The 27,407-nt window shown below is 52.4% G+C and overlaps 1 pseudogene; it reads right to left on the bottom strand.

Moving 5' to 3' along the window:
• The window catches only part of LOC141976835 (butyrophilin subfamily 3 member A3-like), a 74,240-nt pseudogene extending 52,242 nt beyond the window's left edge, over nucleotides 1-21,998 (bottom strand).
• Between the last annotated feature and the right edge of the window lie 5,409 nt (nucleotides 21,999-27,407).

Raw genomic sequence — 27,407 nt, 5'->3', positions numbered from 1 at the left:
CAATTTATTTGAGCATAAGCTTTCGTGAGCTAAGCTTATGCTCAAATAAATTGGTTAGTCTCTAAGGTGCCACAAGTAATCCTTTTCTTTTAGCTTGTTAAGTTAGATATTAATTGTGTTTTATCCTTTATTTTCTTTTAACCAATTCTGACTTTTATGCCTCATTACTTGAAATCACTCAAAATCTATCTTTCTGTAGTTAATAAACTTGTTTTAGTGTTTTATCTAAACCAGTGCGTGATTGGATTGAAGTGTTTGGGAAACTCCATTGGAAATAACAGAATTTGTGCATATCATTTTCTATTAATAAAATGACGGACTTTAAATGAGTTTGTATTGTCCAGGAGGGTGCTGCGCAGTACAAGATACACATTGCTGGGGGAAACTCTGGGACTGGGAGGTGGGGGTGTTGCCGTGCAGTGTAATTCACAGGTGGGTGGCCATAGCACTCATACACTACAGCTGGGAGTGATTGACATGCTGGAGGCTCTGTGAGAGATGACCAAGGGTGGTTGCTCTCACTGCAAAGCAGCGTAAAAGGCACCCCCAGGAATAGCCTCGGGAATGTCACAAGGGCTTTAGCTCTGGGTCCCTCACAACCCAGCTGGGTGCCCTGACCCCTGGGCTATTGGCTGTAATGCAGGGGGAGGGGTTTATCTCGCTGGCTCTGTACAAGGAAGGGCTGACCTGGTTTAGGTGCCTAATTCCACTTGAGGGTTTACTGTTGAGAATCCCAACTGGAGGGAGGCGTCTGGGTCTGTACATTGCCCAGAACAGTGGGGCCTAATCTCACATGGGGTCTCGGCAGCAGCTGGCCCAATGAAGACCCTGATATTAGCTGGGGCCTGCAGGTGCTACTGTAATACACATAATAATATCAACCACAGGGGTGCCTTCCATTTAGATCTCTGACCCAGATGACCCACCCCACACACACACACACTCTGGCCTGGCATCCCCTACTCCTGGGGCATCAGTGGAGCAGGGTGGGGCAGGTCTGTGAGGACCTTTTGAAGAGGCACCAAATCACCTGTAAGCCCCATCACACACTCCAGGGAAAGGCCACAAGGAACCCCAGCTGGCCACACCATGCAGTGAGGGGACAACATGCTGAGCAGTGAATGACACCCACCATTGGGATTTGCCCAGAACTTATGCGAGATAGGAATGGGCCATGGCAGGGTGCGGGTGTGCTCCCAGGGGGTAGGAGTGTGAGCAGCCCCCGAGAGCAAAGGAATGGGTATAATAATGGGGAGGAACTTACCTTAAAGATTCAGTGTGTCCCAGGAGTTGCCATGCAGCAAGCTAGAGTCCCAGCCCCACACAAAGCACCCAAGGAACTGAACTGATATGCTGGTGCTGAAGGGGAAATGGGTCCCGGAGCTGTGTGTGAACTCTGACCAGGGGAAAGTGAAAGCACCTGGGCGCCTATCACACATTAACCTGGCAGAGGTATGATCTGGCCAGGATCCAGGGCAGGTGTTCGGTTACCTGCGGAGACAAGGGGAGCAATGAGTAGTTTATATGCCAATGGGTTCCTGTTCATCTTTCCATTCCAGGGAAGGCCCACTGCAGGTCAGTTCTGAGTGCTGTTACGCCCTCCCCTGAATCCACTCCCCGTTCTCATCCTATCGTTAGGGTGGCCCAGTGCCTGGTTTTCAACAGGAAAATCCGGTCAAAAAGGGGATCTGACAGTGTCTGGTAAGATCTACTGACCGGACACCAAAAGTCCAGTTACTGTGGGCAGAGGAGGCACCAGGTCATCACCCACATCAGCCTCTACTCAGCCGGGGCCAACTCCTACCTGTGTTGGGCAGCTGCAGCTCCCAGCCACGGCTCTGTAGGCAAGTCCCTCCCGACTAGGGTGAGTGGGTGGGCAGGGGCAGGGTAGAGGGGAAGAGCAACGAGCAACAGGGGGAGGCGGGAAGACGTGTGAATGGGGGATGGGGCCTTGAGGGAAGAGGCAGGGCAGGGGCAGGGCCTCAGAGGGAAGAGGGGGGCATGGGAGGTTCCAGAACTCCTGCTAGAGTGTCCAGTTTTTAAATATCACAAAGTTGGCAAAGCTAGGGGTCGGAGGGGCACAAGGACAGGGAGGATGTTAGGCAGATGCCAGAGGGGTTAGGCTCTGGACACAGCTCCTTGGCTGTTGCCTGGTGAACTCCATGGGGCAGCGAGTGGCCTTCACTGCATGGGCTATTGGGGGAAAGCCAAGTTGGCCGTGCCCTAGACAGCCCTCTATCGCCAAGGGCCGGCCTCACTGAGGGGTCACCTCTCTTCCAGCCATACTGCCCAAGCCAGGCTGGAATCAGAGTAGACATCCAAGAGATGGCACAGACTCATAGACTCATAGACTTTAACATCAGAGGGGACCATTAAGATCGTCTAGTCTGACCTCCTGCACAACGCAGGCCACAGAATCTCACTCACCCACTCCTGTAACAAACCCCTGACCTATGTCTGAGCTACTGAAGTCCTGAACTCGTAGTTTAAAGACTTCAAGGTGCAGAGAATCCTCCGGCAAGTGACCTGTGCCCCATGCTACAGAGGAAGGTGAAAAACCTCCAGGGCCTCTTCCAATCTTCACTCCTCTGATGGTTAGAAACCTTCATCTAATTTCAAGTCTAAACTTCCCAATGAGCAGTTTATATCCATTTCCAGAAGAAGAAGGGGAAACGTCCATGTACCAGCAATGCAGATACAGGTAAGTAACCGTTTTCATGTTCTCTCCACAGGTACCATTGCGGGGAGTGGCCCAGATGATACGTCTGGGGGAAGGGAGCAGAAGGAGACTCCACCAGTTGAAAGGCTTGAGATGCACTGTCCTAAGGTTGGGGGTTCCACGACCACCACTCCCAAGAGAAGGAGGTGGGTGGTGGTGGTCGGGGACTGTCTCCTCAGGGGGACTGAGTCATCTATCTGCTGCCCTGATCGGGAAAACCGAGAAGTCTGCTGCTTGCCAGGGGCTAAGATTCATGATGTGACGGAGAGTCTGCCGAGACTCATCAAGCCCTCGGACCACTACCCCTTCCTGCTTTTCCACGTGGGCACCAATGATACTGCCAAGAATGACCTTGAGTGGATCACAGCAGACTACGTGGCTCTGGGAAGGAGGATAAAGGAGTATGAGGCGCAAGTGGTGTTCTCGTCCATCCTCCCCGTGGAAGGAAAAGGCCGGGGTAGGGATCATCGAAGCGTGGAAGTCAATGAATGGCTACGCAGGTGGTGTCGGAGAGAAGGCTTTGGATTCTTTGACCATGGGATGGTGTTCCAAGAAGGAGGAGTGCTGGGCAGAGACGGGCTCCACTTAACGAAGAGAGGGAAGAGCATCTTCGCGAGCAGGCTGGCTAACCTAGTGAGGAGGGCTTTAAACTAGGTTCACTGGGGGAAGGAGTCCAAAGCCCTGAGGTAAGTGGGGAAGCGGGATACTGGGAGGAAGCACGAGCAGGAGCGAGCGAGAGGGGAGGGCTCCTGACTCATACTGAGAACGAGGGGCGATCAGCGGGTTATCTCAAGTGCCTATATACAAATGCATGTAACCCTTCTGCCCGTCAGAGTTGGCAGCAACAAGGGCTGGCTTCAATATCTAGGGGATCCATTCCACTAACACAATGCAAACTGACTCGAGCCCCCACCCAGTGACCTGGGACAAATATATTCCACCCCCGCTGGGCGCCTCCAAGAGGCAATACTTCCCCTCTCGCAAGCACATAGTCTGAGTGTAGCAAAAAGCCTTTTAATAACAGAGAGAAACAATGTGGCATTATGTTGGGGAAACACCACCAACAGGATTCATAACACAACCCATGAGCAAAAAACCCACCAAATTGGGGCATGCCCTTTCCCTTTGGTTCTTGAGTCCAGCAACCCCAAATCACCCAAAGTCCCAAAAGTCCAATGACCCAAAAGTCTCTGTCCCTGGTCAGGGCAGCCCCAGAGTTCAAAAGTTTATCTACAGAGCTTTACCTCCCAACCTGGGTGGAGATGGGGGCGGAGGTAAGAGGCACCTTACATGATCTGAAGCTGACCGCCCCACAGCTCCATAGGCCTTTGCTCCACCAGCCACCCCACAAACTGCTTCACTCAGCTCCGCAGCCCACACACAGCTCCCGCCGATCCACAAACTGCTCCGCATCCCACCAGCAGCTCCCACCATCCTATGAACTGCTCCACCAGCCTGTCCACAAGGCACTCCAGCCATCCCGCAAACTGCTCCACAATATATCTTCAGGCTCCCCCACTACTTAACACAACGCTTAGTCAGTTCAGCTCTTTAGTGAATTCAGCTGGTAATAGGGGAGCCTCAGTGCTGGTGCACTATTAGCCCAAAGTGAGCTCAGCAACCTGTAACTAGACTCCTAATAGAATCAAAATTAGCTCTGATAGTCCACAGTGGAGAGAGAAGGAAATGCAATTAGCATGTAACGCCCTCACCAAGGGGTCCATGCCACCAAACATTAATACTTGTCCCCAGCCTCTCTCAATTCACAGAGTTTTGGAACCCATGACCCTTGCCTAGTGAGTGATACTTAGTTGATGGTGAGTCCCTCCATCATAACAAAAGGCCAAGTACAGTTCCAAGCACAGTTCCCATAATCAGGGTAATAACAATTTATTCTTCCTGCCCCAATAACAGAGACACTGGGGATCCCACAGCAGCCAAAGTGACCATTTGGGCAACTATGGCCTCATTCTAGGCGGGGTGGGTGTGCCTATGCAAATGAGATCAGCCCCTGAAGTTCTTTTCCACAACTTGCTACACCTCACCACCAGATGTCAGGGTGGAGCTCATCCTGACATTGCTTACATGCACAAAGCCTGGGAAACAAGCAGGGAGAACTGGAGGTCCTGGCAAAGTCAGGGAATTATGATGTGATTGGAATAACAGAGACTTGGTGGGATAACTCACATGACAGGAGTACTATCATGGATGGGTATAAACTGTTCAGGAAGGACAAAGCCCTGGCTGGGATGATTTAACTGGGAATTGGTCCTGCTTCGAGCAGGGGGTTGGACTAGATGACCTTCTGGGGTCCCTTCCAACCCTGATATTCTATGATTCTATGATTCTATGATTCTATGACAGGGAGGCCAGAAAAGGTGGGGGAGTTGCACTGTATGTAAGGGAGCAGTATGACTTCTCAGAGCTCAAGTATGAAACTGCAGAAAAACCTGAGAGTCTCTGGATTAAGTTTAGAAGTGAGAGCAACAAGGGTGATGTCGTGGTGGGAGTCTGCTATAGACCACTGGACCAGGGGATGAGGTGGACGAGGCTTTCTTCCGGCAACTCGCAGAAGCTACTAGATTGCATGCCCTTGTTCCCATGGGCGACTTCAATCATCCTGATATCTGCTGGGAGAGCAATACAGCGGTGCACAGACAATCCAGGAAGTTTTTGGAAAATGTAGGGGACAATTTCCTGGTGCAAGTGCTGGAGGAACCAACTAGGGGCAGAGCTCTTCTTGACCTGCTGCTCATAAACTGGGAAGAATTAGTAGGGGAAGCTAAAGTGGATGGGAACCTGGGAGGCAGTGACCATGAGATGGTCGAGTTCAGGATCCTGACACAAGGAAGAAAGGAAAGCAGCAGAATACGGACCCTGGACTTCAGAAAAGCAGACTTTGACTCCCTCAGGGAACTGATGGGCAAGATCCCCTGGGAGAATAACATGAGGGGGAAAGGAGTCCAGGAGAGCTGGCTGTATTTTAAAGAATCCTTATTGAGGTTACAGGGACAAACCATCCCGATGTGTAGAAAGAATAGTAAATATGGCAGGCGACCAGCTTGGCTTAACGGTGAAATCCTTGCTGATCTTAAACACAAAAAAGAAGCTTACAAGAAGTGGAAGATTGGACAAATGACCAGGGATGAGTATAAAAATATTGCTCGGGCATGCAGGAGTGAAATCAGGAAGGCTAAATCACACCTGGAGTTGCAGCTAGCAAGGGATGTTAAGAGTAACAAGAAGGGTTTCTTCAGGTATGTTAGCAATAAGAAGAAAGCCAAGGAAAGTGTGGGTCCCTTACTGAATGAGGGAGGCAACCTAGTGACAGAGGATGTGGAAAAAGCTAATGTACTCAATGCTTTTTTTGCCTCTGTCTTCACGAACAAGGTCAGCTCCCAGACTAGTGCACTGGGCAGCACAGCATGGGGAGGAGGTGGCCAGCCCTCTGTGAAGGAAGAAGTGGTTCGGGACTATTTAGAAAAACTGGATGTGCACAAGTCCATGGGGCCGGATGCGTTGCATCCGAGAGTGCTAAAGGAATTGGCGGATGTGATTGCAGAGCCATTGGCCATTATCTTTGAAAACTCATGGAGATCGGGGGAAGTCCCGGAAGACTGGAAAAAGGCTAATGTAGTGCCCATCTTTAAAAAAGGGAAGAAGGAGGATCCTGGGAACTACAGGCCAGTCAGCCTTACCTCAGTCCCCGGAAAAATCATGGAGCAGGTCCTCAAGGAATCAATTCTGAAGCACTTAGAGGAGAGGAAAGTGATCAGGAACAGTCAGCATGGATTCACCAAGGGAAAGTCATGCCTGACTAATCTAATTGCCTTCTATGATGAGATAACTGGTTCTGTGGATGAAGGAAAAGCAGTGGACGTGTTATTCCTCGACTTTAGCAAAGCTTTTGACATGGTCTCCTACAGTATTCTTGTCAGCAAGTTAGGGAAGTATGGGCTGGATGGATGCACTACAAGGTGGGTAGAAAGTTGGCTAGATTGTCAGGCTCAACGGGTAGTGCTCAATGGCTCCATGTCTAGTTGGCAGCCGGTATCAAGTGGAGTGCCCCAAGGGTCGGTCCTGGGGCCGGTTTTGTTCAATATCTTCATTAATGATCTGAAGGATGGTGTGGATTGCACCCTCAGCAAGTTTGCGGATGACGCTAAACTGGGAGGAGTGGTAGATATGCTGGAGGGTAGGGATAGGATACAGAGGGACCTAGACAAGTTGGAGGATTGGGCCAAAAGAAATCTGATGAGGTTCAACAAAGACAAGTGCAGAGTCCTGCACTTAGGAGGGAAGAATCCAATGCACCGCTACAGACTAGGGACCGAATGGCTAGGCAGCAGTGCTGCAGAGAAGGACCTAGGGGTGACAGTGGATGAGAAGCTGGATATGAGTCAACAGTGTGCCCTTGTTGCCAAGAAGGCCAATGGCATTTTGGGATGTATAAGTAGGGGCATAGCGAGCAGATCGAGGGACGTGATCGTTCCCCTCTATTCGACATTGGTGAGGCCTCATCTGGAGTACTGTGTCCGGTTTTGGGCCCCACACTACAAGAACGATGTGGATAAATTGGAGAGAGTCCAGCGAAGGGCAACAAAAATGATTAGGGGTCTGGAACACATGAGTTATGAGGAGAGGCTGAGGGAACTGGGATTGTTTAGTCTACAGAAGAGAAGAATGAGGGGGGATTTGATAGCTGCTTTTAACTACCTGAAAGGTGGATCCAAAGAGGATGGATCTAGACTATTCTCAGTGATAGCAGATGACAGGACAAGGAGTAATGGTCTCAAGTTGCAGTGGGGGAGATTTAGGTTGGATATTAGGAAAAACTTTTTCACTAGGAGGGTGGTGAAACACTGGAATGCGTTACCTAGGGAGGTGGTGGAATCCCCTTCCTTAGAAGTTTTTAAGGTGAGGCTTGACAAAGCCCTGTCTGGGATGATTTAGTCGGGGATTGGTCCTGCTTTGAGCAGGGGGTTGGACTAGATGAGCTCCTGAGGTCCCTTCCAACCCTGATATTCTATGATTCTATGATTCATCTTGGTATTCATGTGCTTCAGGGCAAGGGAAAGCAAGTCACAAAGTCCCTTACGTATGTGAAAGTTTCGCAGCCACTGGGAATCGTCCCAGACCTGCAACACTATGCAGTCCCACCTGTCTGTGCTTGTTTCCCGAGCCCAGAATTGGCGTTCCACCGCATGAACCTGCCCCATTAGCGCCATGATGCATGCATTGGCAGGGCCCATGCTTTCAGAGAAATCTGTGTCCATGTCCTGATCACTCACGTGACCGCGCTGACGTCGCCTCCTCGCCCGGGATCGCTCTGCCAGGTTCTGGTGCTGCATATACTGCTGGATAATGCATGTGGTGTTTAATGTGCTCCTAATTGCCAAAGTGAGCTGAGCGGCCTCCATTCTTGCCGTGGTATGGCGTCTGCACAGGTAACTCAAGAAAAAAGGCGCGAAACGATTGTCTGCTGCTGCTTTCACGGAGGGAGGGAGGGAGGGAACGGGGGCCTGATGACATGTACCCAGAACCACCGGTGACAATGTTTTAGACCCATCAGCCATTGGGATCTCAACCCAGAATTCCAATTGGCAGCGGAGCCTGCGGGAACTGTGGGATAGCTACCCGCAGTGCAACACTCTGGAAGTCGACCCTTGCCTCGGTACTGTGGAAGCACTCCGCCGAGTTAATACACTTAACGCATTTTCTGTGGGGACACACACATTCAAATATATAAAAACGATTTCTAAAAAACTGACTTCTATAAATTCGACCTAATTTCATAGTGTAGACATACCCTGAGGGTCTGTGTGTCGTGTCCCCTCTGCCCCCACCCGCTTTATTGGCAGAGTTGATTCACTGGGAACCCAGGCTAGGCCGGACACTGGCAAAGCCCGGAAACTGCTTCTAGTCTCCCCATGCACCTTTCCCTCTCTGTGTGCAGCTGGTCACCCCATGGATTCCCTGGTATCTCACCTGGTTCCCTCTTCCCCACCCCCAGCCCAGGGCTGGTTGCTCCCCCCGTCATGTCCGTCTGGGCTGGGGCCACTAGGATTTGCTGGAGTCCCTCTTGGGGCAATGTGCTGCTGATGAATCTGCTCCGAGCTCCGGGGCTGTGAGGCCGGCATGGGCCAGGCAGGACTTAGAACGAGCATATGGGCCCTGTGGCCCGCAAAAGGGCTGCAGCAGACCTGGTGGGCTGCAGAAGGTGACTGGGAAGTCAGAGGGAGAGGGGAGCAGGAGTTGGGGGGAGCCCTGAGTGGCAGGAGCTGGCTGCAGAGCAATGGGGAGTGACCCTTAGACACCTTCTGTGGGGCCCCTGGAGGGTCTCTGTGTGTGGTGGGTGGGGGGTCCCTCAGAGCCCCTGACATGGTGGTGGGCAGACAGTGAGCAGCAGCACTTAGCAACTTCTCTGGTACTGGGGGCAGCCTGGGGTCCAACGAGCTGGTCCCCCTGGGCCGTGCTGCAGAGGCAACCAGCTCAGAGCCCCCTCTGCACAGCATGTTGTTAACATGTACAGCACACTCTGAATCCCCATGGGCGTCATTGATACCCAGCTCTCCCCAGCAGAGAAATCATGGCTGCTGTGGGGGAACCCTCTGTGTGTGTTTCAGGGTGAGTCCATGTTTGGACGCGCCGAGCCAGGCACTAAACCAGCTGCAGCCGATGGAACTAACATTGGGTGTTACCCACTGCAGTTGGAGGGACTGGAGACCCTTGGTTCCCAGCCAGGCTTGGCCATTCCCAGCCCCGCCCCAGAAGAACAGACCTGGTTCTAGGGAACTGACTGGGTCGGTCGGTGTCGCTTTGTGGCCAACCAGCCCCAACATCCCCTGAGTATAAAACAGGGTCACTTTAATTCTTTCACACACGTAGGGACCCTTTTCAAACACACTCACTCTGCTGCTGGTGAATTCGATGGGAACATGCTCCTTTCACAGCCCCCTTCTTTAAAGCATCTTCTTGTAACCCCCAGATCCCATCCCGACCAGAAAGTTTATCCTTCCCTGGCCTTTTCAAAAATTCCTCCAGAACAAGCAGACTGACACCGCCCCCCTCCGCCACCCCCACACCCACACCCCTGCTGAGCTCCACTTAGAAGCTGGAATGGCTGCCAGCCTTTCCATGAGGCAGAGAGAAGGGAACCAGAATGGAAATGAGATGGGAGAGGGAATAATCTCTTCCTACCTTTGATCCCTTGGTAGAGACGCAACTGGAAGGCAGTGAGACAATGTGATCGTAGACTCTATTCATTGTGGACAGAAAGAGAGAAAGAGAGAGAGAGAAACTGAGCGACTTGGCCCCAGTTCATCATGGTATTGAAGCAGAGCCCCATCCCCATGGCCTGGCCCAGCCCAGTGCTCTCCTCCACCAGAACTTTAGTTCCAGTCTCACGGCATTTGATATTCTACGTAAAGCCCCAGGTCTGAGAGTCAGGGAATTCAGTGAGAATCTCGGCTTTCATTAAAAAAACAAATAAATGTATAACCCTCGTGTTTGGGGAGAAAAGCCCAAAGGCCCCCAAAGATCAAATCCCTCAGGTAAATAAAAAGAACCCACACTGGTGACTGGTTGGAAATCCTATGAGTTTTAAACCAATCTCAAGATTGTTGGGGTGACTCGAGTGCTTTGAAAGCTTGGGGCTGGGGACGCTGTGTGAGGAAAGGTTGACAGGGCACAGCTGTGTCCAGAGCTCTATTTCAGAGTTGTTAGGTCCTGATTCAGGAAAGCACTTACATGTGGGCACATGCGTAAGGGCCCCTCCTGACTAGGGGATGCCTTCCTGAACTGCAGCCTTAGGTACGTGCGAGTCGATATTCCATCCAGCCACACACCCCTGACTGAGTCCTAGCTTGTGAGCATCTTTGGAGCAGGGGCTGTCCCCTTCGTTACTGATCTGTGCAGCACCTTGAGTAGTGGGGTCATGACCCCTGATTGGGGCTCCAAGGCACTGCAGTAACATACCTAATAAATAATGTCCTGCGCCTAGCACAATGGGGCTGTGATCCCTGACTGGGGCTCCAAGGTGCTACCATAGTATAAATAATTAATCACAGTGATAATCCATTTCATCATCTCTTTGGTCTTTCTTCCCAGCCAGACTCCCAAAAATGAATGATTGATTTCATTGTGTCTCTGATCATCTCTCTCCCTATTCCCAGGCACACTGGGTACAGGGGATTTAAGGGGTTGTCTCTGCCACGTCTGTCTGTACATCTGATAACAGGACTTGGCCTCACTGTCATACCCACCTTTCTTTCCCAGCAGATAAAGCACCACAGCCAGAACCAGGACAGCAGGGATTGTAATTCCCAACAGGAGATTCAGATCTGGCCCTAGGAAAGAATGTGAATCTCTGTGAATGGCCTCTCCAAGCAGCCACCGGCAAGTCCCCATTGGCTGGAGCTGGCTGAGTCCCGTGGTAAGTGGTGACTCCTAATATCCTCATGAACCTACTGGGGAACTCACCCCGGAGTTATCTTCAGGGCAACATTAGTGACTGTTCTTTCTTAACAGAGTTGGTTGAAATTTTTCCACAATTTTTTTTGACCCAACATTATTTTAATCTAAACACAGTTTAACTGAAATCAAAAAATGTCCCCAGACAATTCACACACACAGACCTTTCTAGTCTTTCCACAAAAATAATTATGAAATTAAAACCAATGTTTTTAGTTTTGAATTGACTTTTTTTTTTCCATTTTGGTTTTCAAAAGCCAGAAATGGAAGGAAAATGTTCCTTTGAAAGGAAACAAAGCAAAACTCTCTGTGTTTCTAACTGACACTTTTGTCTCGTTTTAGTTCTGAAAATCCAAAACAAAGGAAAATGTCTAGTTGAAATGAGGCCAAATGAATTTTTTTTCTTGAATTTCATGAACATTGGAATTTTCTGTAAGAAGTTTTGAATGAAATTCCTGGCAGGAGTCACTAGATGGCGCTGTTACACAAAACCTGACACCATCTTTTCCTTGCAATGGGAGGGGTGCTCACAGCCTTTTCAAACATACTCTGTAGGGGTTGGTTTGTTGATGCAGATGCTTTGGGGGGAGTTGGGGCAAACAGCCAGGTGTGGACTCTGCTAAAATCAGTTCCTGGGGCTCTATTGCTCCCTGGGAACTGGGCACTGGTGCTGGGCTGAGATTCCTGAAAGAGGGTTTTGCCCACATGCAGTTTGTAACACCTCTGTTTAGGACTCAAGCACGGAACGTAAATAACTAATTACATGGAGAGGAAGAACGTGTCAGCCCAGGTGTGATGATGTGTCTAGTGTCTCCTGCCAGAGCAACAACAAATACAGTGAATGCAGAGAGAGGAAATAATTCACTAACTGCCGGTTTAGCAGAGGCGGTCCGTGAACTCCAGATGAAACTCTTGCCCATCAGAAGGATTTGGGATTCCCCCTTTGAAAGAAACATTTTCCTGCCCTGCAAAGATGTTGCCCAGCTCAGCAATGCTGGTTAAAGTCTGGGAGAGATAGTGCCGCATTGGCGAGCATGTCACCTTCTGGGTGTTTCCTCTACATCCATCATCACAGCGATCGCACTCAGACTGGGGGTTGCCCACCCCAGGACTCATCTTTCCCCAAATAGAATCCACTGGATAAAGAAACGATTCAGAATCATTTACCTTAGGGGAGGGGGGACCCCCGATACCACTGCTGGAGTCACTACCTAGGCAATAAATACGTAAAAGACCAGAGCCAGACCACAGCCCCACTCCAGGCCCATAAAGAGGACAGGGATCATTGGTTCTCCGTGTCCACTAAAGGTAGGACAAGAAGTAATGGGCTTCATCTGCAGCAAGGGAAATTTAGGTTCGATATTGGGAAAAACTTTCTAACGATACGGGTAGTTAATCACTGGAACAGCTTCCAAGGGAGGGTGTGGAATCGCCGTCTTCAGAGGTTATTAAGAACAGGTCGGACAAACCCCCTGTCAAGGATGGTCTAGGTTTATTTGGTCCTGTCTCAGTGCAGGGGTTGGACTTGCTGACATCTTGAGGTCCCTTCCAGCCTGATGTTTCTATGATGTCTTTGTCCCCAACCTATCTGGGCTGGGCCATCTGAGCTGAGAAGGTGAAAAATAGGGAGGGGTTCCCTGTGACAAATTTTGAACAAAGACGCTTTGTTAGAAACTTTTCATTTCAGATTTTGAAAATGGATGAATTTCAGCTTTAAGATTTTCAGGTGTTTGTTATTTAATTCAGAGTAGTAGCCGTGTTAGTCTGTATCAGCAAAAAGAACAAGGAGTCCTTGTGGCACCTTAGAGATGAACATATTTATTTGTGCATAAGCTTTCGTGCCCAAATAAATTTGTTCATCTCTAAGGTGCCACAAGGACTCCTCGTTATTTTTATTATTTAATTGTTGTCTGTTCACCACCCCTCACCCCATGCTGAGTTGCTGGGCAGGGCTGAGGTGGGATACGGGCACATGCACACACACACTGGCCTTACCAGTGATGCTGAGGTGTTTGGCAGGGCTGAGCTGGGATCTGGTCAGCCGGTTGTCGCTTTCCGTGATCTCGTACCCACAGGAGTATTTCCTGGAGCTGTCTCTGGATACCACATGGTTTAGCTATAGGAGACCTTCTCCTCCGAACCCGTCTGGGATGAAACCTCCTCCCCATCCTTATAGGAGATGACTCGGGTGGCTGGGGCCAGGGAGAACATGGAGCACTGGAGCTGCACAGAGACCCCTGGCCAGGCAGACATCTGGCTCAGGTAGAGGGTGGGGGCAAGAAGAGCACCTGGAAGGAGAATGGAGCCATTGGTGGCACCCAGCATTGTTAGTGGCACCAGAAGTCAATGGTGGGTGGGGATGTGCCACGTCTGAGATGGAGGTTCTGATTCCAGCCCAGCGGGGTAGACGGGGGGACGAGCTCTCTCTGATGCCCAGGATGTTTATTACCTGGGATCTTTTGGGTTGTGTAAGAGCCTACAGGCTTGTCCAGGCAGGGCTCCCATTGTCTGGCATTGCATGCTGTCCTAGAACCAGGGGCCCTGGCGCAAGCACCCTGCTGACCCAGCTGGGCAGTATGGCCTGAGAGAGGCAGCCCCTCAGAGAGGGCAGCCACTGGCCATTGGGGCCTGTCTAGGGCCTGGCCAACACCTCGGTCTGCCCCCATAGCCCATGCAGTGCAGGCCAGTTATTGCCTCATGGAGCTTGCCAGCCAACAGCCAAGGAGCTGTGTCCAGTCCCTAACCCCTCTGACATCTGCTCTAACATCCTCCCTGTCCTTGTGCCCCTCCCGCCCCCCAGGCCCCAGCTGGCACAGGGGGCACCGAGGGCAATTCCAGGCCCAGGCTAAGGGAAGGTCCTGGAGTATCTGCAGGGAGTGGATCCCCCTTTCCCGGGAATCACCGGGGCGACGGGACCCAGCTCTGAACTCACAGGGGAATTGCTGCTGCTGCTGCTGAGTAGGTCAATATCTGCCTGCCACCGTTCCCGACCCCCTGCTACTGCCTTGGCCGGCAGCATCCCCTACCCCTGCTGCCCAGGCAGCCAGCAAAGACACGCAGCCATGACTGAAAAGCTACCTCCTGGCTTGGCCAGGCCCTGCAGGGCTGGACACAGGGTCACTGGGCGCGGCTCCCTGGCCTGGGTCATACAGGAGCTCAGCCTGGGTGAGCTAATTTTCCCTTCTGACCGTACCCTTTCGAAAGCCCTCGACCTTGCTCTGCCATTGACCCCCCACTCACCTTCCTGGGATGCTGATATGATCACACACACACACGCCTTACCAGTGATGCTGAAGTGCTTGGCAGGGCTGAGCTGGGATTTGGTCATCCGGCTGTCGCTGTCCTTGATCTTGTACCCACAGGAGTAATTTCCAGAGCTGTGCCTGGACACCACATGGTCATAGTCGTAGGTGAGTTTCCCCACTAAGCCTGTCTGGGATGAAACTTCCTCCCCGTCCTTACAGAAGACGATGCAGGTGGCCAGGGTCCGGGAGAACACAGAGCACGTGAGCCGCATGGAGTCCCCTGTCTGGGCAGACGTCGGGCTCAGGTAGGGGGTGGGGGCAGGAAGAGCACCTGGGAAGGGGAATGGGTCAGAGCTGTCACTGGGGTTGTCGGTGGTGCCCAGCGCTGTGGATGGGGCAGGAGGTAAATGGCTTGTGAGTTTGGGCCACGTCTTGGATAGTGTCTCTGATTCCAGCCCAGCTGGGCAGACAGGGGGACGAGCTCTTTCTGAGGCCTGGAAGTTTCATTCCCCAGGATCATTTAGGTTGTGTAAGAGGCTAAGGACTCAGCCGGGCCGGGCTCCCATTGTCTGGTGCTGTGCACTGTCCTAGAACAAGAAGCCCTGGCACGGGCACCCCCCTGACCCATCTGGGGCAGTACGGCTGGGAGAGAGGTGACCCCTCAGCGAGGCCAGTCCCTGGCTGTTGGGGCCTGTCGAGGGCATGGCCAACACCTTGGCCTACCCCCATAACCCATGCGGTGAAGGCCAGGCGCTGCTCCATGGAGCTCGCCAGCGAATAGCCAAGGAGCTGTGTCCAGTCCCTAACCCCTCTGACGTCTGTTCTAACATCCTCCCTGTCCTTGTGCCCCTCCTGCCCCCCAGGCCCCAGCTGGCACAGGGGGCAATTCCAGGCCCAGGCTAAGGGAAGGTCCTGGAGAAGCAGCAGGGAGCAGATCCCCCTTTCCTGGGACTTGCCAGGGCGATGGGACCCAGCTCTGAACTCGCAGGGGAATTCCTGATGCCGCTGGGCAGGTCAATATCTGCCCACCACCTTCCCCACCCCCGCGGTGCCCCCTGCTGCTGCCTTGGCCGGCAGCATCCCCTCCCCCTGCTGCCCAGGCACCCAGCACAGAAGCGCGTCCACGTCCAAAAAAACACTGGGAGCATCTCCCTGGCCTGGGTCACACGGGAGCTCAGCCTGGGTCCCTTCTGGCCATGCCCAGTCGAATGCTTCCTGCCTGCCCAGGGCTGACTGTTAATGGTGCTGCTGATATTTAAGGACAAGTTTCAGGCTGCATCCGTGTGTGTGTGTGTGTGCGCGCGTGTGTGTGCACGTGTGTGTGCAGGGATTTCCCTACACACGCCCTGAATTTCCCAAAACCACCCCTCCTCCCCAGTTTTGTGAACTAGTTACATGCAGTGTTGCCAATTTAGTGATTGTTTGGACATTTGAATTGAAATTGAAACATTAATACACACTTTAAAAGCATATAAAGTGTATCATAAAATACATGTATCTAAAAAAGTATAATAGATTTGAAAAGTATGAACAGAGACTAGCTTCCTTATACAGCTGTTGTTTTTTATGACAATGTCAGTGCATTCATTTCGGTGATGTTGGCCAACCTAATAATTTCAAAGTATGATTTGTAAGCAAAGTCTAAATGAGCTCTCCGTGACAGCTAGTGATGAGCTGGCGGCTGGAGGGAAAGGTTTCAATACCAGATTGTATTTACATTCACACCTAATCTACCTAGGTGTCCAGCAAACAGAGCTGTGTTGCCCACGTGATAGATTTTGGCTGGGGTTGGGTTACAAATCACTTGAATGTGGGGGTAGGGTAATGACATGTTGTTGTTCTTATTGTCTGAGTAAAGGGCAGTAGAACTGTACTTAGCCTGTGCTGATTGAGGGCATCAAGAGAGAGGGTGGGGACAGGTGTTTTGCTTGGTGGTCTGCCTGACTCACAAGTGACCTGCCCCTCTCCACTGTTTCAAGACAGATCTGAGTAGGCTCCACAGAGAGTCTTTTGTTTTGTTAAGTGACCACTACAGCTGAAATTACTGATAATCAGGTCTAAGTGCTCAGACCTGCTGTGGGACAGTGTTTCTGTGGAAGAGACGGCCCAGTCTGCACTAGCAGCGAGGTTCCCCCACTGAGAGCTCAGCTGAAATCACTGAGAGCTGGGTGGAACCTCAAGAGACCAACTCGCAGAGGTCACGGTGGCAGGCAGCAGCAGAAGGTGATGGCGCAGGGCCATTGGCCACAGAGCGATGGAGTGAACGGTGGCACAATGAACAACAGTGGCCAGAGTGAACAGTGAGCAGCTGGAGGAACGAGCAAGGTGCCTTCTTGCCCCCCACCTGGGAGGTGAACTCATGTGAAAGCACCTCTGAACTCTGAGTCTCCACTGACCAAGGACAACACTGGTGAGTGTTGATGAGGCTGTTAAGAATGCTGGAGACACAACACAGTTCATGCAAACAAACATGGCCGTGGCATCATACTTTCTATTTAAGCAAGAGATATCACACACTACAAACTGGAGGCCAATGTTAAGTGCATTGTCACTTGTTCATCCTGAAGTTGAACACTGGTTCCAAACAAGACCGGCAAATGCTCACTATCTTTCTGCAAGAAACTCAACTGACTGGCTAGAAGCATGCGGTGCAACAGTGAAAGACTCAACAGTTGAAAAAGTGAAGAACTCTCTCACCACATTCAAAAAATTTGCATACATGGTTGATGAAATGGGCAAGTATTAAGTCATTGTGTATGTTATCTTGATGTCAGAGGTAGGCATAAGCTTTCGTGAGCGACAGCTCACTTCATCGAATGTATCTGATGAAGTGAGCTGTAGCTCACGAAAGCTTATGCTCAAATAAATTTGTTAGTCTCTAAGGTGCCACAAGTCCTCCTTTTCTTTTTACCAAGATGGGATGGATCTAAGTAGTGGGGCTGGTGGATTACTTTTGCTACTACGTTCAGAGAAGACTATTGCCATTCTCTCTCTTGTAAGTCTACTGTTGAAACCACTTGGGTCATTAAACAATGCCATCCAGGCATCTGCTACAACGGTAGTAGATCTTTGTCCAGCAATAGAAGCTACACTTGGATCAATCAGAGAGCTATCCATTGAAAAAGTACTGGAAGAAGCAAAGAATTCAGTCCAGAAGTTGACTAATGAAGGCCTTTATATTGAATCCTTAAGTGAAGAGGACAAGAAGTGTGTGTTAAGACAACTGAAAAAGTACACAGACTTGATTCTTAAAAATCTACAACAGCAAATTCTAGATTCTACTCAACCTCTACGTAGCTTTTACAGATCCCTGTCCTATAAAACACTGACAGTTGAGTGGAGTGAGGCATTACCAGCAAGGGGGCTACCCTGTGCTCAGGACAGAATAGAAAATTTGAACACAGAGTGGAATATTGTACGACGAATGAATGAAGATTTGACTTCAACTTCTTTTTTATCATCACTAGTGGCTCGACCCGATCTTTGTGCTACGTTTCCTGAGATGAAAGAAGTAGGAATTCATCTCTTGCTACTCCCTGTCACAACAGCTACAGTTGAGTGTTTTTTTTCATCATTGAATAGCATTTTGTGTTCTGAAAGAAGTCGCCTTCTGCCTGATCATGTGAATGAACTAATGAGCATACCAATTGAAGGAATGGAAGTACCAGACACATGAGAAGCCACAAAGATGAACACATTGCATTCAAGAAGTTAATTAACAGAGTTGTGCAAAATTATAACAAGAAACCAAGAAGGATGTAGATGTAGTGCTTCATAGAAGGCTTGAGTAGCCAACTTTAATTTGTGTGATGATTTTAAAAATTGAGTTAAATCTAATAAAATGGTCATGAAACATTTTTCAGTTTTTACTATGGTGCCATACAGCCCACCTTCACCCTCATGGTCTCACCCCTCATCGGCCCTGACACGCCCTGCCGTAAATTCGAACACCCCCCCTAATTTCAATTCCTGGGGAAAACACTGTGTGTGCATGTGAGCTCCAGAGACAGCCCTGCAGCTGCGACGGGCTGGGAGCTGGTGCCATGGGAAGGTAAATCCCTGGGGGTCTGAGACATGGCGTTCTCTGCTTCCCAGGACCAGTGCCCCAGGGGTGAGATAGGCCGTGGATGTGACTCTCTCTCTCTTCATTTCACACTGGCCCCGGGTCACAGGAAAGAGGCAGCGGGGCAGGGAGGGGTTGGCTGGGAGTCCTGCGAACCCCGCTTAGATCTCACACAGCCCTGTCTGCCTTCCCGTGCTATTGTCACTGGCACCGCACTGAGCAGGGCATGGCCCAAGGGGTTGTGGCTGAATGCCCTGGAGGGGGAGGGGTAAATACCCTGGGTAGATTGGGGACAGACAGACAAATGAACTCACTGGGAGCTGAGCAGATCTCCTGGCTAATGGGACTCAGCGCTGGGAACAGAAAGGTGCCATGTGTTCAGTGCCGGGCTAGAATCTCCCCTGCTGTGAGACGCCCTGAATTGCTGATGGGATCTCTGTTCCCCGCATGGTCCCTGCTCCCGAGGTAACAGCGCCCCCTGCAGAGATGGGTGGGCTCTGGGTCTGAAACACACCCCATTGCCCTCCCCAGCCCCGTGCATGGAACGGGATTCACATGCAGGCACCTGGGAGCCAGGGGCCCCCCTCTCTCTTCAGCACAGAGGAGCATGGGGCCCGGTTCCAGCTGCAGCCATCACACCATGGGCATCCCCACCTGCTCCATGAGGCTGTGCCAGGCACTGTGCAAAGCCCTGACCCCCAGATCCCCTCTGGGCCAGTGACTCCCATGGGGAGAGGCCTGGAGGATTCCCATGTCCTCAGGGGATCAGCACTGTACGTGTCTGCACGGGGCTCTGCTAACAGCCTGACTGTGCCTACGTTCATCCCCAGCCCTGTTAATCGAGCTCAGCCCCTGTGACGAAGTGGGACTGTTCTTAATGTTTCCTCTGAATAGTGTGGGGGTGCCTCAGTTTCCCCTATGCAGTTCTTAAGTATCTAGGTGGTGGGGTAAGGGTGTATGATCCTTGCAGAGCCCTAGAGGGCAGGTGTGTGCAGGGGTCTGGACACAGAGATTGGCCGACACCCTGTTTCCTGGCAACTGATGGCCTGGGCTCTTCTCCCCTGCAAGGTGAGAGCTAAAGGGTTGGAGAACAAAGGAATCAGGTGACCTCCTGGCCTGGGAAAGGGACCAAGCCCAGAGGAGGAGGGGCTGGAGAGAGTTTCAGTTTGGGGCTGGCTGGAGACATGGAGTGAAGTACAGACGTGGTTGTCTGGCTCACTGCCCCCCAAAATGGACCCAGCTGAGGGGTCCGGTTCTCTGCATCTACAAGCTCTGTGTTAGACCATGTTCCTTTCGTCTAATAAACCTTCTGTTTTACTGGCTGGCTGAGAGTCACGTCTGACTGCGGAGTTGGGGTGCAGGATCCTCTGGCTTCCCCAGGAGCCCCGCCTGGACGGACTCGCTGTGGGAAGCTCACGGAGGGGCAGAGGATGCTGAATGCTCCAAGGTCAGACCCAGGAAGGTGGAAGTTTTGTGAGCTGTGTGTCCTGCAGACAGTCTGCTCACAGAATGGAGACTTCCCCAGAGTCCTGACTGCCTTCGTAGGGAGCAGTTCCAGAGCATTGCCCAGGGACTCCGTGACAGCCCCTCACTTCCCCAGCAGAGCCTGCAGCAGGGAACATGCTTTGGACAGACAGAGGCCGAGACCTGGTATGGATGTTAAAGACACAGGCCCAAAGCACAGCCCCTGATCCCAACCCCTCCTGAAAACACAGATCTGGGGTTGGATCCAAGCTGTGTGACTTGTGCCTGGTCCTATAACGAGTCAGACCCAAGCCCCAGACCCAGAACCCCTGAATTCTGGGGGAATCCAGAACGTGTGTAGCTGGTCAGACAGCTGGGCTGATCATGGTGTCTAACAGGCTCTTCAGTGCAGCAGAGACAGGCAGAACCAGATCCAAGGACTGGACGCTGTGTGTGGGCAAATTCCAGTGAGAAAGGAGGCAGCAGTTTCTCCCCGTGCTGGGGATTAAACCCCGGCGCCAGCTCCCCAGGGAAGTGGGGGAGTCACAGCCAGGCCGGAGGCCTTTCTGGGAGATGCTTTAATCAAACACAAGTGACTGGGCTCAGTGCAGGGGAGCTGGGGGAAGTTCTCTGCTCTGGGCTGTCAGGGGGTCAGACTGGATGGGCGAATGGTCCCTCCTGGTCTTAAACTCTGTGAAGCTGTGACTGTAACCCCAGCCTGGGCCGACTGCTCACCCCGACCCATCCCTAGCCCTGAGCGCTGGCCCTGTGCTGGTTTGGGACAGTCCCACTCCCTCAAACATCGCAACAGCGCAACCCTCTCTGCCACTGAAGAGGATTTGCCGACTCTTTGGGCCAGGGGCTGCTCTCAGTTCTGTTTCCTCCCAACCTGCTATGAATTAGCACAGGATGGCCACATACTCACCAGGCAGCAAGAGGCACAGAGACAGGATCATCGGGGCGTTGGGTGAACCGAGATAGACGGAAATGGCCCAGCAATGACTGCTCCTGATGGAGTCAAGTGGGGACAATCTGCAGTCACTCCCTGCTCCAACCTGCCCCCTCTGCCCCTGCCCCCCCACCTCCAGAGCTCAGGGTGGAAGGACCCTTTCCCTGTTCGGCATCTCTGCCAGCCCCTCAAGGCTAAATTGTGAACCCAGATGCTGTCGCTACTCTGAGTCCCTGTCAGGGCTGTATGACTGAGGCAGCAGGGACACCACAGCCCCTCTCTGCTCTGCCCCGTCCTTTCCTCATGTTTGAGCGTCACCACTCCCTGTTTCCTGTCCACCCCGGCCACTGTCTTTATTTAACTTTGGAAACCTGAGAATCAAAGACACGTCAAATACACCAGTAAAAACCCTCCACTGATTTAGTGAGACAGGGGAGCACAGGTCTGGCCTGGCTGGAGGGTTTAACTGTAACCACACCTCGCCCATCCATAGAGCTCAAAGTGCTTTACTCAGGAGGGAAACAGGTGGAGAAACTGAGGCACAAGAAGGTGGGGACATGAATGGCCTGAGATCACCCAGGAGGGCAGAGCCAGGAACAGAAGCAAGGACTCCTGATTTCCAGGCCAGTGCTCTGTCCACTAGGCCATGCTGCCTATCTTTACCCCAGGGACCCGCGTGTCAAAGGTATTTACGCACCTAGTGCTGCAGCCAGGCACATAGTGGGATTCACTAGAGACCCTAATGCAGGCCAGGAGCCTGACTCTTGTTGGCAGCCAATGAGAGTTAGGCACCTCACTCCCTTGGGCCCTCTGTCGGTTGCACGAGGCGCCCGTCTGCATCCCTGAGCTCCTGAATCTGGTGCCAGGTGCTGAAGGACCCGGAGCAGTTGAGAAAGGGTAGCTCCTTCTCCGTGCAGAGTGGGACCAGGCAGCCCCCAAGCAGTCTGCCCTCGTGTGTGAGCCGTGTCCTTCACAAGCACTGAGAGGTCACTGCTGGGATGGCAGTTGTGGCCATGTGTCACCTGAGGAGCTCTCAGCCATCACCTTGGGGGCCACATGCTGCTGACTCCAGGGAGGCGGCGCCATCCAGTCCCCAGGCACCAGGGGAGCTGGGTTCCATTCCTCCCCTGCACCACTCCCTTGCAGGGGCGCTTGGGGCAGACAGTCCCCTGTGTCCAGCCCCCCTTGGCGACGGGCTCTGAGCTATAGGGCTGACAATGCTACGTCAGGGCTGAGCTCACAGCCCAGGGCTCCAGTGACTTGGGGCTATTCACCCAAAGCTTCCACCTCCCACAAACCCTCCCTATCACGTCTCTCTCCCCCAACACTGGGAACAGGCTGAGCCTTGGGGAACCTAGTCCCAGGTGACATCAGACAAGTCCCAGTGAGAACCGAGGAGCCAATTTCTGTCCAGGCAGGTGATTAACCCCTGGGACAAACCACCCAGGGCAGGAGGGATTCTCCATCCCCTGACAGTGTCAGAGCCAGGCTGGAGATCTTCCTGGGAGAGGCTTTGGTCCCACATGAGCTATTGGCTCAATGCAGGGGGCTGGGGGAGTCTCTGGTCTGTCCAGGTCAGACTGACTGAGCGAACGTCCCTTCTGGCCCTGGAAGCCAACGCACAAGGTCTGTTTGTGTCCCAGTGCCACAGCGGCTTTTGGGCGGCAGCTGCTCTGCTCTTCTGGGCGTGGCGGCAATTCGGCGGCGACTGCTTGGGGCGGCAAAATTGGTAGAGCACCCCTGGTCCTGAGGTTGTCTCATCAGGGGAGGAGGAAGAGGAGGCCAACACCGGCCACGGATGCTCTTCCTCCATTTCTGCACTAGCAGAATCCTCTTGAGCCAGCTCCAGTAATTCGGTACCGGGCTCAGTACTAGAGTCCGGACCAGGTGCCACCTGATGGGACGTTGCCACCCTTCTTTCCTAGGCCACCAAATAGGAGCACCTGGAAACTGGGGGAAAACCCCAGGGATTCTAAAGGGGCCACTGGACAGTGTGGGTCCCCAGTGACCTCCTGGCCAACCACTCGATGTTACCGCTGTGCCCGGGTCCATGGAAGGGTGGAAATGCCAGGACCAGCAGCGAAAGCAGCTCCTCGGATGGGAGGAATAGGACCTGATCTCTGACTTGGAAGAGGACGCATCTCTGTCCGGTGACTGCCGGGGTGCCATTCCCGCCAGTGCTGGAGATCGGTGTGAAGGCTCATGTTTAGTCCATCCACCTGGAAACAGTCAGGGCACACCCTGACCGTTGTGTAGGAGCAACACATTGCTCCGTCCAAGGACGAGGACCAGATATGAACCCTGGGAAGTTAATTAAAGGACAGTAATCGTGGGAAGCTTCCTTGGCCTGGCCTCAAGGCCTGAGAATTAGGATTGTAGTAGATAGAGGCTGAAAAATAAGAATATTAATCAAAGTCATGCATTCCGTTGTTGTGTCTCTTTGCGGTGGAAGTAGGTAATGCGCAGGGGGGAGAAATATAATAAAAGGGAAGGTGGAAAGCTGACAGGCAGCAGCCCATTTCAGCTGACCAGCTTGCTTGCTTGAATAAATCTGTGTTCTGTCTCATCATTGAACCGCCACAACTGGCGCCCAAACGTGGGGCCCTCAGCACTCACCTCGCCCGGCAAGGGTTTCAGACGCGTCACTCATCCGCTTCGTGGATCCCGGTGAGTATTTTTCATTGTGGTAAGTATGGGAAGCTCCCTCTCTGCTTTGCAAGTGCAACATCGCAATGAGCTACAGTATTTGCTGCGTAAGGCTCAGCATGACTGCCCCACTCGAGAACTCACTCTCCTGCTACAGGAGGTGAGTGCCCAGTGCCCGTGGTACCCTGAAGCCGGAACCCTTAAGCTAGCGGACTGGGAGCGGTTGGGCCAGACATTGCATGAAGAGCCTCGGGCGCCCGTGCAGGCTTTACATGCCTGGCACCTCTGCCGCGATGCGATACAGCGTGTCTCCTCGGACAGGCCCTCCCTCGCGAGGCTGGTGATCTCGCCACGCCCGTCGGCTCCTGCAGCCACCCCCCCTCCTACCGATGCAACACAGTGTGTCGCCTCGGAAGAACCTTCTCCCGCGCCAATAGAGGGGCTGCCAATTCCGCCACCGCCGTCGGCTCCTGCAGCCATCCCTCTCCCTGCTTCGCCCCCAGTGCCTTTATTACCACCGCCTCCCTTACCTTCCCCGCCGGAGCCGGTGTGTGATTACCATCCCCCCCTAGGACCCCATGCTTCGGGGCCCCCCAGGGGGTCGTCTGCATCTGCTCAGAGGCTTTCGCTGGTGCAACAAATGGTTCACGCAGCGAAGACTCGCTCAGATCTTACAGCAGAGGAGCTGGCTGAGCTGGTCTCAGTTTGTCCGGTGACCTGGCAGAATGACGAGCAGGGCAACACGGTTGGAACCTGGGTTACTTTGCCTTACTCGGTGATTAGAGAGATAAAGAAAGCGATTCGCGAGTTCGGTCTGACTAGCACGTTTGTGCGTGGTCTCGTTGAAGGGCTAGGTAGTGGGTACTCCTTGATCCCTGAAGACTGGAAGGCGCTGTTGCGCATGATGCTGTCACCCAGTCAGTATGTTATTTGGCTTAGTGAGTATCGGCAGGAGGCGGAACGCCAGGCCCAGATTCATAGAGCAGAAGGTGTTATTTATGAGCACTTGGCAGGGGAGGGACAGTTTGTTACCGTTGAGATGCAGACTCAACTCCCTCAGGCCCTCTTCCCCCTCATTTCCACCTGCGCCCAGCATGCTTTCCGGAAGGTCCCGGATTCAGGCAAGCCTACAAAAAGCTTTGTCAGTATCCGTCAGGGTGCATCAGAGTCCTTTCTGGATTTTACCAACAGATTGCAGGAGGCTATCCTCCAACAGGTGGATAATGCTGCGGCAGCTCAGGAGATCCTGTTAAATATGGCGGTTGAGAATGCGAACGAGGATTGCCGCCGTGCTCTCCAGACGGCGCAAGCCTCTGGCATTTTAGAGCTCTCAGACATGCTACGGGCGTGCCAGAACATCGGCACACAAGCCCATAAGGCTGGAGTTCTGGCTGCCGCCCTGAGAAAAACCGGGAGGGAGGGGAAGCGTTGTTACCGCTGTGGTAAGGAGGGTCACTTTCAGCGGGAGTGCCGCTCATCAAAGGCACCCGCTCGACCCTCAAAGAAGTGCCCCAAGTGTCAGAAGGGCTATCACTGGGCTAATCAGTGTTGTAGCGGGTCGGGAAACCGCGCGACGGGTTCCCCCCGAACCCAGGGCCAAACGGGGGTGTTTCCCACTCAGACAACCGTTCCTCTGCCTTAAAATCCATAGACTCTATGAGGGCGGCGACTGCTGGAAGTGCAGGGCTTGATTTGATCATGCAGGAGGACACTGATTTTCGGCTGCCAGGGGAGGTCTGCGCCATACCTACCCAGGTGACGGGACCTCTCCCTGCCGGCTTTGTGGGTCTCGTTCTCCCTCGCTCTCATGCTGGGAAACAGGGCTTTTTTGTCATCCCCGGGGTCATTGATGCCGATTACACCGGCATTATTAAGGTTCAGGTGTGGACTCATCTTCCACAGTCGCTCCCGCGTGGACGATCAATTGCACAATTGATTTTAGTCCCCTATCAGGTGCCAGCTGCCGAGGATCGAACTCGGGGCGGAGGCGGCTTTGGATCAACGTTGTCTCACTCGCCGTCTCACAGCACGTCCTCTCCACTTGTTGCTCTGACAATGTCAGTCCGCCCCTTGAAACCTCAGTTAACACTTCTCTTAAATGATGTTCCCTTCACAGGGCTGGTGGACACTGGAGCTGACGTTACGGTGATTCGTGATCCGGAGTGGCCGGTTAGTTGGCCTACGGTTCCTTCTAAAGAGTTGTGGGGGATCGGGGGTAGTAAACCCGGGCGACAGAGTTTGTCTTGGGTCACAGTCTCTAAACCGGGAGGCCGTACCCTTGCTACTATCCGCCCTTTTGTGCTCCCTGTCCACCTCAATATTTGGGGCCGTGATTTACTTACAAAGCTGGACACCACCCTCGATATTAATATCTGATGGCTCAAAACCCTCCCTCACCCACATTGCCCTCCGCATTACCCTTGGTATGGCAATCCTTAGAGCCTGTCTGGATTGACCAGTGGCCCCTCCCTCTAGAAAAGCTGAAAGCACTTCATTCGCTTGTGCAGCAGCATTTGCAGGCACAGCGCTTGGAGAGCTCTACTAGTCCCTGGAACACCCCGGTGTTCGTTATTAAGAAAAAATCTGGTGCTTGGCGGCTGTTACATGATTTAAGGGAAATAAATAAACGCATCCAACCTATGGGCCCCTTGCAGTTTGGCTTACCAAATCCAAATTTAATTCCTCAAACCGATCAGCTCTGTGTGTTAGATTTAAAAGATTGTTTTTTCACCATCCCCCTTTGCCCACAAGATCGCGAAAAATTCGCGTTTACGGTGCCACAATATAATAATCAGCAACCCTCTCAAAGGTATCAGTGGAAGGTCTTACCCCAGGGAATGCAAAATAGTCCAACCTTGTGTCAGCTTTTTGTGGATCGGGCCCTCACCCCTTTTCGTGCCCGGTACCCTATGCTAAAGGTCTACCATTATATGGATGACATTTTGCTTAGTGGTCCCCAGGTCACGGAACAACAGATTGACTCTTTGTCTCAAATTCTCTGCCAAAATGGCCTGTTGGTGGCACCAGAAAAAATCCAACGCTCTTATCCCTACCACTACCTCGGCCATAAGGTTTTACAAACCTATGCTGCTCCGGTTCGTCCGGCACTAACTCTACCTCAACCCCTAACCCTTGTTAAATTACAACAGATTTTGGGTCATTTAAATTGGATTCGGCCCTATTTTCGTCTCCCCACCTCAATGCTGCAGCCGTTGTTCGAGCTCCTACGTGGAGCCCGAGCACCGGGTGCAGTTATTGCCATCACTGAAGAGCACATTGCCTGCATTCGACAAATTAATGCAGCATTGAGTCAGCAGTTTGTGGACAGACCCCCTGAGGTCCGTCCCCTACGGTTGATTCTTCTTGCCACCCCTCATACGCCCACTGCGGCTCTGTTTGTACCCCGTACGAATACAGCCGTCTCTATCATAGAGTGGCTGTACCTCTCCTCCACTCCTCCTCGGAATATTTACCCATATCTAGATGCCCTGTCTGATCTTGTTCGTAAAGCCCGCCACCGTGCAGTGCAACTCACTGGCACTGATTTAGTTGATATTGTGTTCCCCTTGTCCCGTAGTGAATTTGATTCCTTGTGCCACACCTCTTTGGCTTGGCAGGTTGCTCTTTGTGATTATGTGGGAGAAATTTCTTATAATCCCCCAAAAGATCCTCGGTTGGTAATTACCCAAAAGGTGCCTCTAATTGTTCATCGTCTTAGCCACTCTCAACCCATTGTTTCTGCTGTTACTCTTTTTACTGATGGCTCTCCACATCGAGGTGTTGTCACCTATCAATCCGGTGACCCCCCTCGCTGGCATTCTCGTTTTACACTGCCTCAGCGTTCCGCGC

The sequence above is a fragment of the Natator depressus genome, chromosome 23, assembly GCF_965152275.1.
Source record: "Natator depressus isolate rNatDep1 chromosome 23, rNatDep2.hap1, whole genome shotgun sequence".
Taxonomy (NCBI): Eukaryota; Metazoa; Chordata; order Testudines; family Cheloniidae; genus Natator; species Natator depressus.
This window is presented reverse-complemented; position numbering and strand designations above follow the sequence as displayed.